General features: G+C 43.7%; 4 non-coding genes across 4 annotated transcripts; all 4 read right to left on the reverse strand.

The window, feature by feature from the left end:
• Positions 1-314: 314 nt before the first annotated feature.
• LOC138286155 (small nucleolar RNA U3) lies at positions 315-532 on the reverse strand. The gene has a single exon (XR_011201847.1). It is a non-coding gene; the product is annotated as a small nucleolar RNA U3 (small nucleolar RNA).
• A 4,130-nt stretch (positions 533-4,662) lies between these two features.
• LOC138286179 (small nucleolar RNA U3) lies at positions 4,663-4,880 on the reverse strand. Its single transcript, XR_011201869.1, has one exon. It is a non-coding gene; the product is annotated as a small nucleolar RNA U3 (small nucleolar RNA).
• Positions 4,881-9,004: 4,124 nt separating this feature from the next.
• LOC138286000 (small nucleolar RNA U3) lies at positions 9,005-9,222 on the reverse strand. The gene has a single exon (XR_011201699.1). It is a non-coding gene; the product is annotated as a small nucleolar RNA U3 (small nucleolar RNA).
• A 4,121-nt stretch (positions 9,223-13,343) lies between these two features.
• LOC138286001 (small nucleolar RNA U3) lies at positions 13,344-13,561 on the reverse strand. The gene has a single exon (XR_011201700.1). It is a non-coding gene; the product is annotated as a small nucleolar RNA U3 (small nucleolar RNA).
• Positions 13,562-13,943: the final 382 nt, after the last annotated feature.

Raw genomic sequence — 13,943 nt, forward strand, 5'->3', positions numbered from 1 at the left:
GGGTGATCTTAGGCATCCACCCATGCTCTTTCATGCATTCCCAGATTTACTAAGAGTAATAAACCTGGGAACGCGTACGCCTTCCCAACTGAGGAGCAACAAGGAGAAATATCTTTGTTTCTCTACGTTTGTTGCGTAAAAGGTGAGTAAATCTTCGTAAGACCGTTTGAAAAGCTCAGTTTATAAAAGAAAGCCCCCAAAAAGCTCAAAAGAGGTGATTGCAAATACAAATCAAGTGAGAATCTGGCAACCATCAAATATCCAAGAAAAGAAGTTTAAAATGCTGTACTCTCTTAAACTGAAACAAGAAGCTAACCACTCATTATGTGTTTCCTTCCTCCAGTTCTTCGTAAAAGAAGAGAGGAACGTTCATCAATAGCAGACAGCAGCTGCACAAATGCAACACTGTCCACTGGCTTCGCGCTCAGAAGAAAACACTACAACTCTTCCTCGTGGTTAGCGAAGACCAGGCACTTTCGAACACATTTCCTCAGTTAAAAACTATAGAAATGATCCCTGAAAGTATAGTCTTGCCTGAACCACTTCCAGCTCACACAGACAGAAAAAGTGGAAACCCTTCTTACCTACAGTAAGCACCTGTTGGGCATCAAGTCAAAAAACATATAAATATATAGATAAGACCACAAAATAGCATTCAGCAGATGTGCGTGCATTTCTGTGCAAGAAAGAGTTCTCCCTAGAACTCGGGTGACACAATGCTTTAAAAATTTGCATATCAGAAATCAGCCACCAATCAAATTCAGCCTGCCTTTTCCCGGCCCTGTCTCACACACAGACACACAGACACACACACACACACAGGTTACCTGTTGGCTGCTCCTGAAACAGACAGAGGACTACAGTATGAAAGTTAAAGTTCAAACAGGTAAAGAAACGGCAGCCATACTTTCCTTTCCTGCTCTCGTTTACCGCAACAAACACATTTTAACTTGTTTAAAAAGTAAGAGAAACAGTTGGTAAACTCACAAAAAAGACAGTCTACCGTTACTTCCAGAGCTTTCGGCACTTCACTAAATGACAATTATTACCATTTCAAGATGGCTACGCATTATCAGACTGCACGAAGTGGGTGCATTTTACTGGAGATCGGACAGAATCACCAGAGCGCTTACTCTGTTCAAGTAAAGCAGCACACACGTGCCCTCTGAGTTCACATCATACTGTGCTGAAAGTGTAGGTGGTGAAAACACTGGGAATTATTCTTGTTCACAGCCTTCATTTTGAAGCTCGAGCCAAGACATGGATTTCTCTGGTAGTTTCATCCTCAAATATCTTGGTGAGATGTTCAACTTCCTGACACAAATCGATTTACATGTTAAGAGGCAGAGCATTAATTAGCACTCATTTGGACTACTGCAATGCCTTACACAAGGGAAAATGGGGAAAACTTGAAACAAAACGGCAGGTTCCACAGGATTTTGCAGGAAGACAGTTTTCAATCAGAATATTTGGTTCAGATTATGACCTTTCAATGTGCCGAAAGCGTGATACTGATTGCTAGTGAATGAGAAACGACCTGGTAGGTTTGCAAGTATGGAAACAAAAGGTGTAGCAAGCAACCTACCTTTACATTTTGAAAAGTTGCACCACAGATCAAATGTATGGCAATGTCTTCAATCAGTCTCCCCAAACAAAGTAACTCTCCCCCAGTTCACGTGTAAGACCCTTACAAGGCGATGGCATTGCACAGGAACCACGGGTTACAACGGAACCTACCACTTTCAGATGAGCTCTGAATACCTGGACATCAAAGAAAGCCTTCACATCAGCAACACCTTGTCCTACCAGCCGCTTTGAACATATGCAGCTTTTCCAGGCCCCAATGACTTTTAGGCATCTCTGTATTATAGAAGTATCCAAAACACGGTTTATTTTTCTTGTACAGAAGATTCCGTTCACCGGGGAGTGAATCCTTGTCGGGACAATTTTGATCCTAGTATTCTTCAGAATAGGAACCGAACATTTCAGTGAATGTATCCGTCATCCAGCCCTTCCTCAAATGAAGAAAGGAACAGCCATCAACAAAAGACAGTTGTTTCATAAATACAACTCTGCCCTTCCTTTCCAGATCAGGGCTTTTCTGCAACAACTCTCTGACACTTACAAACACTGGGGCAGATTTACGACATTTTGGCGCAGGGCAGCACAGCAAGTCACATTGCTGTGCCCTGTGTCAAAGAAAACGGGCAATAATGTGTTATATGTATGCAATACTGTCCTTTTCCACTGCGCTGGAGCCATTTTGACTGCCTACAGCCAGCGCCGGCAACCTTGCACCATGGTGCAAGGTTGTCTGCGTTGTAGGCAAAATTGTTTTTGTGAAGGAAGAGGCACCTTCCTACACAAAAACAATCTTGGGAGGCTTTTCCCTTTTCCTATGCGTGCTGCAAAACGCAGCACACATAGAAAGGGGAAACAACAAAGAGAAATAAAGATATTTCTCCTCACTGACCCTCCCCTGGGGAGGGGTAAGGTGTTGGTGCATTCCCAGATTTACATGGCTCTGTAAATTTGGGGATGCGTCTAACAACATGGGTGTTGCGTTGGAACACACACTGCAAAGCCCTTGGATCGCCTCCCTAATGCAGAGTAAGCCAGCGCACCGCTTTACAATGCCTTGCCTTAATCACTATCTACGGGACTATTCAAAGCCACGCCAAGTGGCTTTGCGTGATCTCCTAGATATGGTTAAAAGGTCTGACCGCTGTTGCGTCACTAGAAGTCACGCAACTGCAGTGCAAGCCTCTCTTAAATATGCCCCACTAGTTCCAGTTTCTTTCTTCAGAAACTTTTTATAACGCTATGCCACTCTGTTCCAGTGGCACAGGAAGATGTCACAACAGCATTTTTGCTGCCATCTGGCTTAGCTCTCAGATGGTAAGTGATACAGACTTTAAAAACTGCTGCTGTGGTCTATGCCGCTAACTAAAGTATTGCTTCAGCACGACAGGCTCAAGTTGAAGGCGAAAAACAGTCCACATCCCCTCTTCCAGCAGGCTAGAGGGTACCACAATTTAGTCTTACTTTGTTTTTTGTTTTTATATTTACTTATCTATTTATTTCATTATTTTAAAAAAGGACATTGCTGGGAAGGCAGTCGGGCTACGCTCCTGGCTCCTATAAAGCCAAGATTAGGCAAAGTTTTGAAGCACTCAACTGGCCTGCCGCCAGAGCGGAACCTTCTCCAATTCACGCTCTGCCGCCAACCCACCCACCTCGTTTCCCCGGCATTGGGGCATGTTTGAACTCCAAAATGGCGGCCTCCGGGGTTCCACACATTGCAGCTTTACCATTTTCAAGGTACAGGGATTATTCTACTGTTTAAAAGCTGCTGGCATTCCGATTTTCTTCATGAGGCTATCAATCTTGCAGTGTTCTAATATAGCATACGAGAACATTATTAGGGGCCCAAAGGGATCATTAAACGTCTTCTGTTGAGAGTTATTGACAAAAGCGAGGGGACAGGGCATTTAACTAATGTGACAGCAGAGGAACGACGCCTATGCTGACAGCTCAACATTTCGTTCAATGAGGTAAGAATGCTTTAAATTAAACAGGAAAGCCAAAAAAACGACATTTGCTAGAATATTAGACCAGATGGCTTATTCCAACCATTATTTGATTGTTGCAACTTCACTGTCCCCAATGAATCTTAAAAAATTCCAATGTCCTAAGACATCTAGCCCTTGATGTACTAGAGGTTGTGCGAGCGTTCCTGGGAAGCTGAATGATTTTCTGCTGCGCCTACAGGCTTTTATGGTAAGTAATCAGATGCAATCCTTTACGCTTACGTTACTTTGTGCTATGCGAGTCCCCGTGCAACACCTTAGCAAATGCCCAAGACGGCGTTCTTTGTCCTCATCGGTCTAAGATCCTCAACAGCCTTATACATTTTAGGACCTGTGACCAGGGTGTTACTCTTGGTTTTAGTCTAAAAAGACTAACTAGCATTAGAAAGCCCCTTTTCCCCACGTCAATTCGACAGGGCGATAAGCCACTGAGCGGCACTAATTGTGTGGAAGATGTCTAAACTCTAAAAATAGATCAAACATAGAGGCCCAGATTTATGAAACGCTTGCGTTATCACAGCGTAAGGCAACACCAGGGCATCAGTGAGGTTTACTAAACCACGCAAGGCCACCTTGCGTGGCATTGCATGTCTTAATAAATCCAGAGTAACCCATAGCAGCGCAAGTCGCTGCCTTGCGTTACTGTTTGCCGGGAAGGCGTTCCATGGGTAGGGAGTGGGTGATCTTAGGCATCCACCCATGCTCTTTCATGCATTCCCAGATTTACTAAGAGTAGTAAACCTGGGAACGCGTACGCCTTCCCAACTGAGGAGCAACAAGGAGAAATATCTTTGTTTCTCTACGTTTTATCCTCAAGTTGTCCTGCTGAGTTGCGTAAGAGGTGAGTAAATCTTCCCCTTCCTCGGGTCCATTTGAAAAGACCCTCCTTACTTAAATGTACCAAATTACGATAAGAAAGACCGTTTGAAAAGCTCAGTTTATAAAAGAAAGCCCCAAAAAAGCCCAAAAGAGGTGATTGCAAATACAAGTCAAGTGAGAATCTGGCAACCATCAAATATCCAAGAAAAGAAGTTTAAAATGCTGTACTCTCTTAAACTGAAACAAGAAGCTAACCACTCAGTTTGTGTTTCCTTCCTCCAGTTCTTCGTAAAAGAAGAAAGGAATGTTTATCAATAGCAGACAGCAGCTGCACAAATGCAACACTGTCCACTGGCTTCGCGCTCAGAAGAAAACACTACAACTCTTCCTCGTGGTTAGCGAAGACCAGACACTTTTGAACACATTTCCTCAGTTAAAAACTATAGAAATGATCCCTGAAAGTATAGTCTTGCCTGAACCACTTCCAGCTCACACAGACAGAAAAAGTGGAAACCCTTCTTACCTACAGTAAGCACCTGTTGGGCATCAAGTCAAAAAACATATAAATATATAGATAAGACCACAAAATAGCATTCAGCAGATGCGCGTGCATTTCTGTGCAAGAAAGAGTTCTCCCTAGAACTCGGGTGACACAATGCTTTAAAAATTTGCATATCAGAAATCAGCCACCAATCAAATTCAGCCTGCCTTTTCCCGGCCCTGTCTCACACACAGACACACACACACACACACAGGTTACCTGTTGGCTGCTCCTGAAACAGACAGAGGACTACAGTATGAAAGTTAAAGTTCAAACAGGTAAAGAAACGGCAGCCATACTTTCCTTTCCTGCTCTCGTTTACCGCAACAAACACATTTTAACTTGTTTAAAAAGTAAGAGAAACAGTTGGTAAACTCACAAAAAAGACAGTCTACCGTTACTTCCAGAGCTTTCGGCACTGCACTAAATGACAATTATTACCATTTCAAGATGGCTACGCATTATCAGACTGCACGAAGTGGGTGCATTTTACTGGAGATCGGACAGAATCACCAGAGCGCTTACTCTGTTCAAGTAAAGCAGCACACACTTGCCCTCTGAGTTCACATCATACTGTGCTGAAAGTGTAGGTGGTGAAAACACTGGGAATTATTCTTGTTCACAGCCTTCATTTTGAAGCTCGAGCCAAGACATGGATTTCTCTGGTAGTTTCATCCTCAGATATCTTGGTGAGATGTTCAACTTCCTGACGCAAATCGATTTACATGTTAAGAGGCAGAGCATTAATTAGCACTCATTTGGACTACTGCAATGCCTTACACAAGGGAAAATGGGGAAAACTTGAAACAAAACGGCAGGTTCCACAGGATTTTGCAGGAAGACAGTTTTCAATCAGAATATTTGGTTCAGATTATGACCTTTCAATGTGCCGAAAGCGTGATACTGATTGCTAGTGAATGAGAAACGACCTGGTAGGTTTGCAAGTATGGAAACCAAAAGGTGTAGCAAGCAACCTACCTTTACATTTTAAAAAGTTGCACCACAGATCAAATGTATGGCAATGTCTTCAATCAGTCTCCCCAAACAAAGTAACTCTCCCCCAGTTCACGTGTAAGACCCTTACAAGGCGATGGCATTCCGCAGGAACCACGGGTTACAACGGAACCTACCACTTTCAGATGAGCTCTGAATACCTGGACATCAAAGAAAGCCTTCACATCAGCAACACCTTGTCCTACCAGCCGCTTTGAACATATGCAGCTTTTCCAAGCCCCATGACTTTTAGGCATCTCTGTATTATAGAAGTATCCAAAACACGGTTTATTTTTCTTGTACAGAAGATTCCGTTCACCGGGGAGTGAATCCTTGTCGGGACAATTTTGATCCTAGTATTCTTCAGAATAGGAACCGAACATTTCAGTGAATGTATCCGTCATCCAGCCCTTCCTCAAATGAAGAAAGGAACAGCCATCAACAAAAGACAGTTGTTTCATAAATACAACTCTGCCCTTCCTTTCCAGATCAGGGCTTTTCTGCAACAACTCTCTGACACTTACAAACACTGGAGCAGATTTACGACATTTTGGCGCAGGGCAGCACAGCAAGTCACATTGCTGTGCCCTGTGTCAAAGAAAACGGGCAATAATGTGTTATATGTATGCAATACTGTCCTTTTCCACTGCGCTGGAGCCATTTTGACTGCCTAGAGCCAGCGCCGGCAACCTTGCACCATGGTGCAAGGTTGTCTGCGTTGTAGGCAAAATTGTTTTTGTGAAGGAAGAGGCACCTTCCTACACAAAAACAATCTTGGGAGGCTTTTCCCTTTTCCTATGCGTGCTGCAAAACGCAGCACACATAGAAAGGGGAAACAACAAAGAGAAATAAAGATATTTCTCCTCATTGACCCTCCCCTGGGGAGGGATAAGGTGTTGGTGCATTCCCAGATTTACATGGCTCTGTAAATTTGGGGATGCGTCTAACAACATGGGTGTTGCGTTGGAACACACACTGCAAAGCCCTTGGATCGCCTCCCTAATGCAGAGTAAGCCAGCGCACCGCTTTACAATGCCTTGCCTTAATCACTATCTACGGGACTATTCAAAGCCACGCCAAGTGGCTTTGCGTGATCTCCTAGATATGGTTAAAAGGTCTGACCGCTGTTGCGTCACTAGAAGTCACGCAACTGCAGTGCAAGCCTCTCTTAAATATGCCCCACTAGTTCCAGTTTCTTTCTTCAGAAACTTTTTATAACGCTATGCCACTCTGTTCCAGTGGCACAGGAAGATGTCACAACAGCATTTTTGCTGCCATCTGGCTTAGCTCTCAGATGGTAAGTGATACAGACTTTAAAAACTGCTGCTGTGGTCTATGCCGCTAACTAAAGTATTGCTTCAGCACGACAGGCTCAAGTTGAAGGCGAAAAACAGTCCACATCCCCTCTTCCAGCAGGCTAGAGGGTACCACAATTTAGTCTTACTTTGTTTTTTGTTTTTATATTTACTTATCTATTTATTTCATTATTTTAAAAAAGGACATTGCTGGGAAGGCAGTCGGGCTACGCTCCTGGCTCCTATAAAGCCAAGATTAGGCAAAGTTTTGAAGCACTCAACTGGCCTGCCGCCAGAGCGGAACCTTCTCCAATTCACGCTCTGCCGCCAACCCACCCACCTCGTTTCCCCGGCATTGGGGCATGTTTGAACTCCAAAATGGCGGCCTCCGGGGTTCCACACATTGCAGCTTTACCATTTTCAAGGTACAGGGATTATTCTACTGTTTAAAAGCTGCTGGCATTCCGATTTTCTTCATGAGGCTATCAATCTTGCAGTGTTCTAATATAGCATACGAGAACATTATTAGGGGCCCAAAGGGATCATTAAACGTCTTCTGTTGAGAGTTATTGACAAAAGCGAGGGGACAGGGCATTTAACTAATGTGACAGCAGAGGAACGACGCCTATGCTGACAGCTCAACATTTCGTTCAATGAGGTAAGAATGCTTTAAATTAAACAGGAAAGCCAAAAAAACGACATTTGCTAGAATATTAGACCAGATGGCTTATTCCAACCATTATTTGATTGTTGCAACTTCACTGTCCCCAATGAATCTTAAAAAATTCCAATGTCCTAAGACATCTAGCCCTTGATGTACTAGAGGTTGTGCGAGCGTTCCTGGGAAGCTGAATGATTTTCTGCTGCGCCTACAGGCTTTTATGGTAAGTAATCAGATGCAATCCTTTACGCTTACGTTACTTTGTGCTATGCGAGTCCCCGTGCAACACCTTAGCAAATGCCCAAGACGGCGTTCTTTGTCCTCATCGGTCTAAGATCCTCAACAGCCTTATACATTTTAGGACCTGTGACCAGGGTGTTACTCTTGGTTTTAGTCTAAAAAGACTAACTAGCATTAGAAAGCCCCTTTTCCCCACGTCAATTCGACAGGGCGATAAGCCACTGAGCGGCACTAATTGTGTGGAAGATGTCTAAACTCTAAAAATAGATCAAACATAGAGGCCCAGATTTATGAAACGCTTGCGTTATCACAGCGTAAGGCAACACCAGGGCATCAGTGAGGTTTACTAAACCACGCAAGGCCACCTTGCGTGGCATTGCATGTCTTAATAAATCTAGAGTAACCCATGGCAGCGCAAGTCGCTGCCTTGCGTTACTGTTTGCCGGGAAGGCGTTCCATGGGTAGGGAGTGGGTGATCTTAGGCATCCACCCATGCTCTTTCATGCATTCCCAGATTTACTAAGAGTAGTAAACCTGGGAACGCGTACGCCTTCCCAACTGAGGAGCAACAAGGAGAAATATCTTTGTTTCTCTACGTTTTATCCTCAAGTTGTCCTGCTGAGTTGCGTAAGAGGTGAGTAAATCTTCCCCTTCCCCGGGTCCATTTGAAAAGACCCTCCTTACTTAAATGTACCAAATTACGATTAGAAAGACCGTTTGAAAAGCTCAGTTTATAAAAGAAAGCCCCAAAAAAGCCCAAAAGAGGCGATTGCAAATACAAGTCAAGTGAGAATCTGGCAACCATCAAATATCCAAGAAAAGAAGTTTAAAATGCTGTACTCTCTTAAACTGAAACAAGAAGCTAACCACTCAGTTTGTGTTTCCTTCCTCCAGTTCTTCGTAAAAGAAGAGAGGAACGTTCATCAATAGCAGACAGCAGCTGCACAAATGCAACACTGTCCACTGGCTTCGCGCTCAGAAGAAAACACTACAACTCTTCCTCGTGGTTAGCGAAGACCAGACACTTTCGAACACATTTCCTCAGTTAAAAACTATAGAAATGATCCCTGAAAGTATAGTCTTGCCTGAACCACTTCCAGCTCACACAGACAGAAAAAGTGGAAACCCTTCTTACCTACAGTAAGCACCTGTTGGGCATCAAGTCAAAAAACATATAAATATATAGATAAGACCACAAAATAGCATTCAGCAGATGCGCGTGCATTTCTGTGCAAGAAAGAGTTCTCCCTAGAACTCGGGTGACACAATGCTTTAAAAATTTGCATATCAGAAATCAGCCACCAATCAAATTCAGCCTGCCTTTTCCCGGCCCTGTCTCACACACAGACACACACACACACACAGGTTACCTGTTGGCTGCTCCTGAAACAGACAGAGGACTACAGTATGAAAGTTAAAGTTCAAACAGGTAAAGAAACGGCAGCCATACTTTCCTTTCCTGCTCTCGTTTACCGCAACAAACACATTTTAACTTGTTTAAAAAGTAAGAGAAACAGTTGGTAAACTCACAAAAAAGACAGTCTACCGTTACTTCCAGAGCTTTCGGCACTGCACTAAATGACAATTATTACCATTTCAAGATGGCTACGCATTATCAGACTGCACGAAGTGGGTGAATTTTACTGGAGATCGGACAGAATCACCAGAGCGCTTACTCTGTTCAAGTAAAGCAGCACACACTTGCCCTCTGAGTTCACATCATACTGTGCTGAAAGTGTAGGTGGTGAAAACACTGGGAATTATTCTTGTTCACAGCCTTCATTTTGAAGCTCAAGCCAAGACATGGATTTCTCTGGTAGTTTCATCCTCAGATATCTTGGTGAGATGTTCAACTTCCTGACGCAAATCGATTTACATGTTAAGAGGCAGAGCATTAATTAGCACTCATTTGGACTACTGCAATGCCTTACACAAGGGAAAATGGGGAAAACTTGAAACAAAACGGCAGGTTCCACAGGATTTTGCAGGAAGACAGTTTTCAATCAGAATATTTGGTTCAGATTATGACCTTTCAATGTGCCAAAAGCGTGATACTGATTGCTAGTGAATGAGAAACGACCTGGTAGGTTTGCAAGTATGGAAACAAAAGGTGTAGCAAGCAACCTACCTTTACATTTTGAAAAGTTGCACCACAGATCAAATGTATGGCAATGTCTTCAATCAGTCTCCCCAAACAAAGTAACTCTCCCCCAGTTCACGTGTAAGACCCTTACAAGGCGATGGCATTCCGCAGGAACCACGGGTTACAACGGAACCTACCACTTTCAGATGAGCTCTGAATACCTGGACATCAAAGAAAGCCTTCACATCAGCAACACCTTGTCCTACCAGCCGCTTTGAACATATGCAGCTTTTCCAGGCCCCATGACTTTTAGGCATCTCTGTATTATAGAAGTATCCAAAACACGGTTTATTTTTCTTGTACAGAAGATTCCGTTCACCGGGGAGTGAATCCTTGTCGGGACAATTTTGATCCTAGTATTCTTCAGAATAGGAACCGAACATTTCAGTGAATGTATCCGTCATCCAGCCCTTCCTCAAATGAAGAAAGGAACAGCCATCAACAAAAGACAGTTGTTTCATAAATACAACTCTGCCCTTCCTTTCCAGATCAGGGCTTTTCTGCAACAACTCTCTGACACTTACAAACACTGGGGCAGATTTACGACATTTTGGCGCAGGGCAGCACAGCAAGTCACATTGCTGTGCCCTGTGTCAAAGAAAACGGGCAATAATGTGTTATATGTATGCAATACTGTCCTTTTCCACTGCGCTGGAGCCATTTTGACTGCCTAGAGCCAGCGCCGGCAACCTTGCACCATGGTGCAAGGTTGTCTGCGTTGTAGGCAAAATTGTTTTTGTGAAGGAAGAGGCACCTTCCTACACAAAAACAATCTTGGGAGGCTTTTCCCTTTTCCTATGCGTGCTGCAAAACGCAGCACACATAGAAAGGGGAAACAACAAAGAGAAATAAAGATATTTCTCCTCACTGACCCTCCCCTGGGGAGGGGTAAGGTGTTGGTGCATTCCCAGATTTACATGGCTCTGTAAATTTGGGGATGCGTCTAACAACATGGGTGTTGCGTTGGAACACACACTGCAAAGCCCTTGGATCGCCTCCCTAATGCAGAGTAAGCCAGCGCACCGCTTTACAATGCCTTGCCTTAATCACTATCTACGGGACTATTCAAAGCCACGCCAAGTGGCTTTGCGTGATCTCCTAGATATGGTTAAAAGGTCTGACCGCTGTTGCGTCACTAGAAGTCACGCAACTGCAGTGCAAGCCTCTCTTAAATATGCCCCACTAGTTCCAGTTTCTTTCTTCAGAAACTTTTTATAACGCTATGCCACTCTGTTCCAGTGGCACAGGAAGATGTCACAACAGCATTTTTGCTGCCATCTGGCTTAGCTCTCAGATGGTAAGTGATACAGACTTTAAAAACTGCTGCTGTGGTCTATGCCGCTAACTAAAGTATTGCTTCAGCACGACAGGCTCAAGTTGAAGGCGAAAAACAGTCCACATCCACTCTTCCAGCAGGCTAGAGGGTACCACAATTTAGTCTTACTTTGTTTTTTGTTTTTATATTTACTTATCTATTTATTTCATTATTTAAAAAAAGGACATTGCTGGGAAGGCAGTCGGGCTACGCTCCTGGCTCCTATAAAGCCAAGATTAGGCAAAGTTTTGAAGCACTCAACTGGCCTGCCGCCAGAGCGGAACCTTCTCCAATTCACGCTCTGCCGCCAACCCACCCACCTCGTTTCCCCGGCATTGGGGCATGTTTGAACTCCAAAATGGCGGCCTCCGGGGTTCCACACATTGCAGCTTTACCATTTTCAAGGTACAGGGATTATTCTACTGTTTAAAAGCTGCTGGCATTCCGATTTTCTTCATGAGGCTATCAATCTTGCAGTGTTCTAATATAGCATACGAGAACATTATTAGGGGCCCAAAGGGATCATTAAACGTCTTCTGTTGAGAGTTATTGACAAAAGCGAGGGGACAGGGCATTTAACTAATGTGACAGCAGAGGAACGACGCCTATGCTGACAGCTCAACATTTCGTTCAATGAGGTAAGAATGCTTTAAATTAAACAGGAAAGCCAAAAAAACGACATTTGCTAGAATATTAGACCAGATGGCTTATTCCAACCATTATTTGATTGTTGCAACTTCACTGTCCCCAATGAATCTTAAAAAATTCCAATGTCCTAAGACATCTAGCCCTTGATGTACTAGAGGTTGTGCGAGCGTTCCTGGGAAGCTGAATGATTTTCTGCTGCGCCTACAGGCTTTTATGGTAAGTAATCAGATGCAATCCTTTACGCTTACGTTACTTTGTGCTATGCGAGTCCCCGTGCAACACCTTAGCAAATGCCCAAGACGGCGTTCTTTGTCCTCATCGGTCTAAGATCCTCAACAGCCTTATACATTTTAGGACCTGTGACCAGGGTGTTACTCTTGGTTTTAGTCTAAAAAGACTAACTAGCATTAGAAAGCCCCTTTTCCCCACGTCAATTCGACAGGGCGATAAGCCACTGAGCGGCACTAATTGTGTGGAAGATGTCTAAACTCTAAAAATAGATCAAACATAGAGGCCCAGATTTATGAAACGCTTGCGTTATCACAGCGTAAGGCAACACCAGGGCATCAGTGAGGTTTACTAAACCACGCAAGGCCACCTTGCGTGGCATTGCATGTCTTAATAAATCTAGAGTAACCCATGGCAGCGCAAGTCGCTGCCTTGCGTTACTGTTTGCCGGGAAGGCGTTCCATGGGTAGGGAGTGGGTGATCTTAGGCATCCACCCATGCTCTTTCATGCATTCCCAGATTTACTAAGAGTAGTAAACCTGGGAACGCGTACGCCTTCCCAACTGAGGAGCAACAAGGAGAAATATCTTTGTTTCTCTACGTTTTATCCTCAAGTTGTCCTGCTGAGTTGCGTAAGAGGTGAGTAAATCTTCCCCTTCCCCGGGTCCATTTGAAAAGACCCTCCTTACTTAAATGTACCAAATTACGATTAGAAAGACCGTTTGAAAAGCTCAGTTTATAAAAGAAAGCCCCAAAAAAGCCCAAAAGAGGTGATTGCAAATACAAGTCAAGTGAGAATCTGGCAACCATCAAATATCCAAGAAAAGAAGTTTAAAATGCTGTACTCTCTTAAACTGAAACAAGAAGCTAACCACTCAGTTTGTGTTTCCTTCCTCCAGTTCTTCGTAAAAGAAGAGAGGAACGTTCATCAATAGCAGACAGCAGCTGCACAAATGCAACACTGTCCACTGGCTTCGCGCTCAGAAGAAAACACTACAACTCTTCCTCGTGGTTAGCGAAGACCAGACACTTTCGAACACATTTCCTCAGTTAAAAACTATAGAAATGATCCCTGAAAGTATAGTCTTGCCTGAACCACTTCCAGCTCACACAGACAGAAAAAGTGGAAACCCTTCTTACCTACAGTAAGCACCTGTTGGGCATCAAGTCAAAAAACATATAAATATATAGATAAGACCACAAAATAGCATTCAGCAGATGCGCGTGCATTTCTGTGCAAGAAAGAGTTCTCCCTAGAACTCGGGTGACACAATGCTTTAAAAATTTGCATATCAGAAATCAGCCACCAATCAAATTCAGCCTGCCTTTTCCCGGCCCTGTCTCACACACAGACACACACACACACACAGGTTACCTGTTGGCTGCTCCTGAAACAGACAGAGGACTACAGTATGAAAGTTAAAGTTCAAACAGGTAAAGAAACGGCAGCCATACTTTCCTTTCCTGCTC

Source organism: Pleurodeles waltl, chromosome 3_1 (genome assembly GCF_031143425.1).
Source record: "Pleurodeles waltl isolate 20211129_DDA chromosome 3_1, aPleWal1.hap1.20221129, whole genome shotgun sequence".
In the NCBI taxonomy this organism is placed as follows: domain Eukaryota; kingdom Metazoa; phylum Chordata; class Amphibia; order Caudata; family Salamandridae; genus Pleurodeles; species Pleurodeles waltl.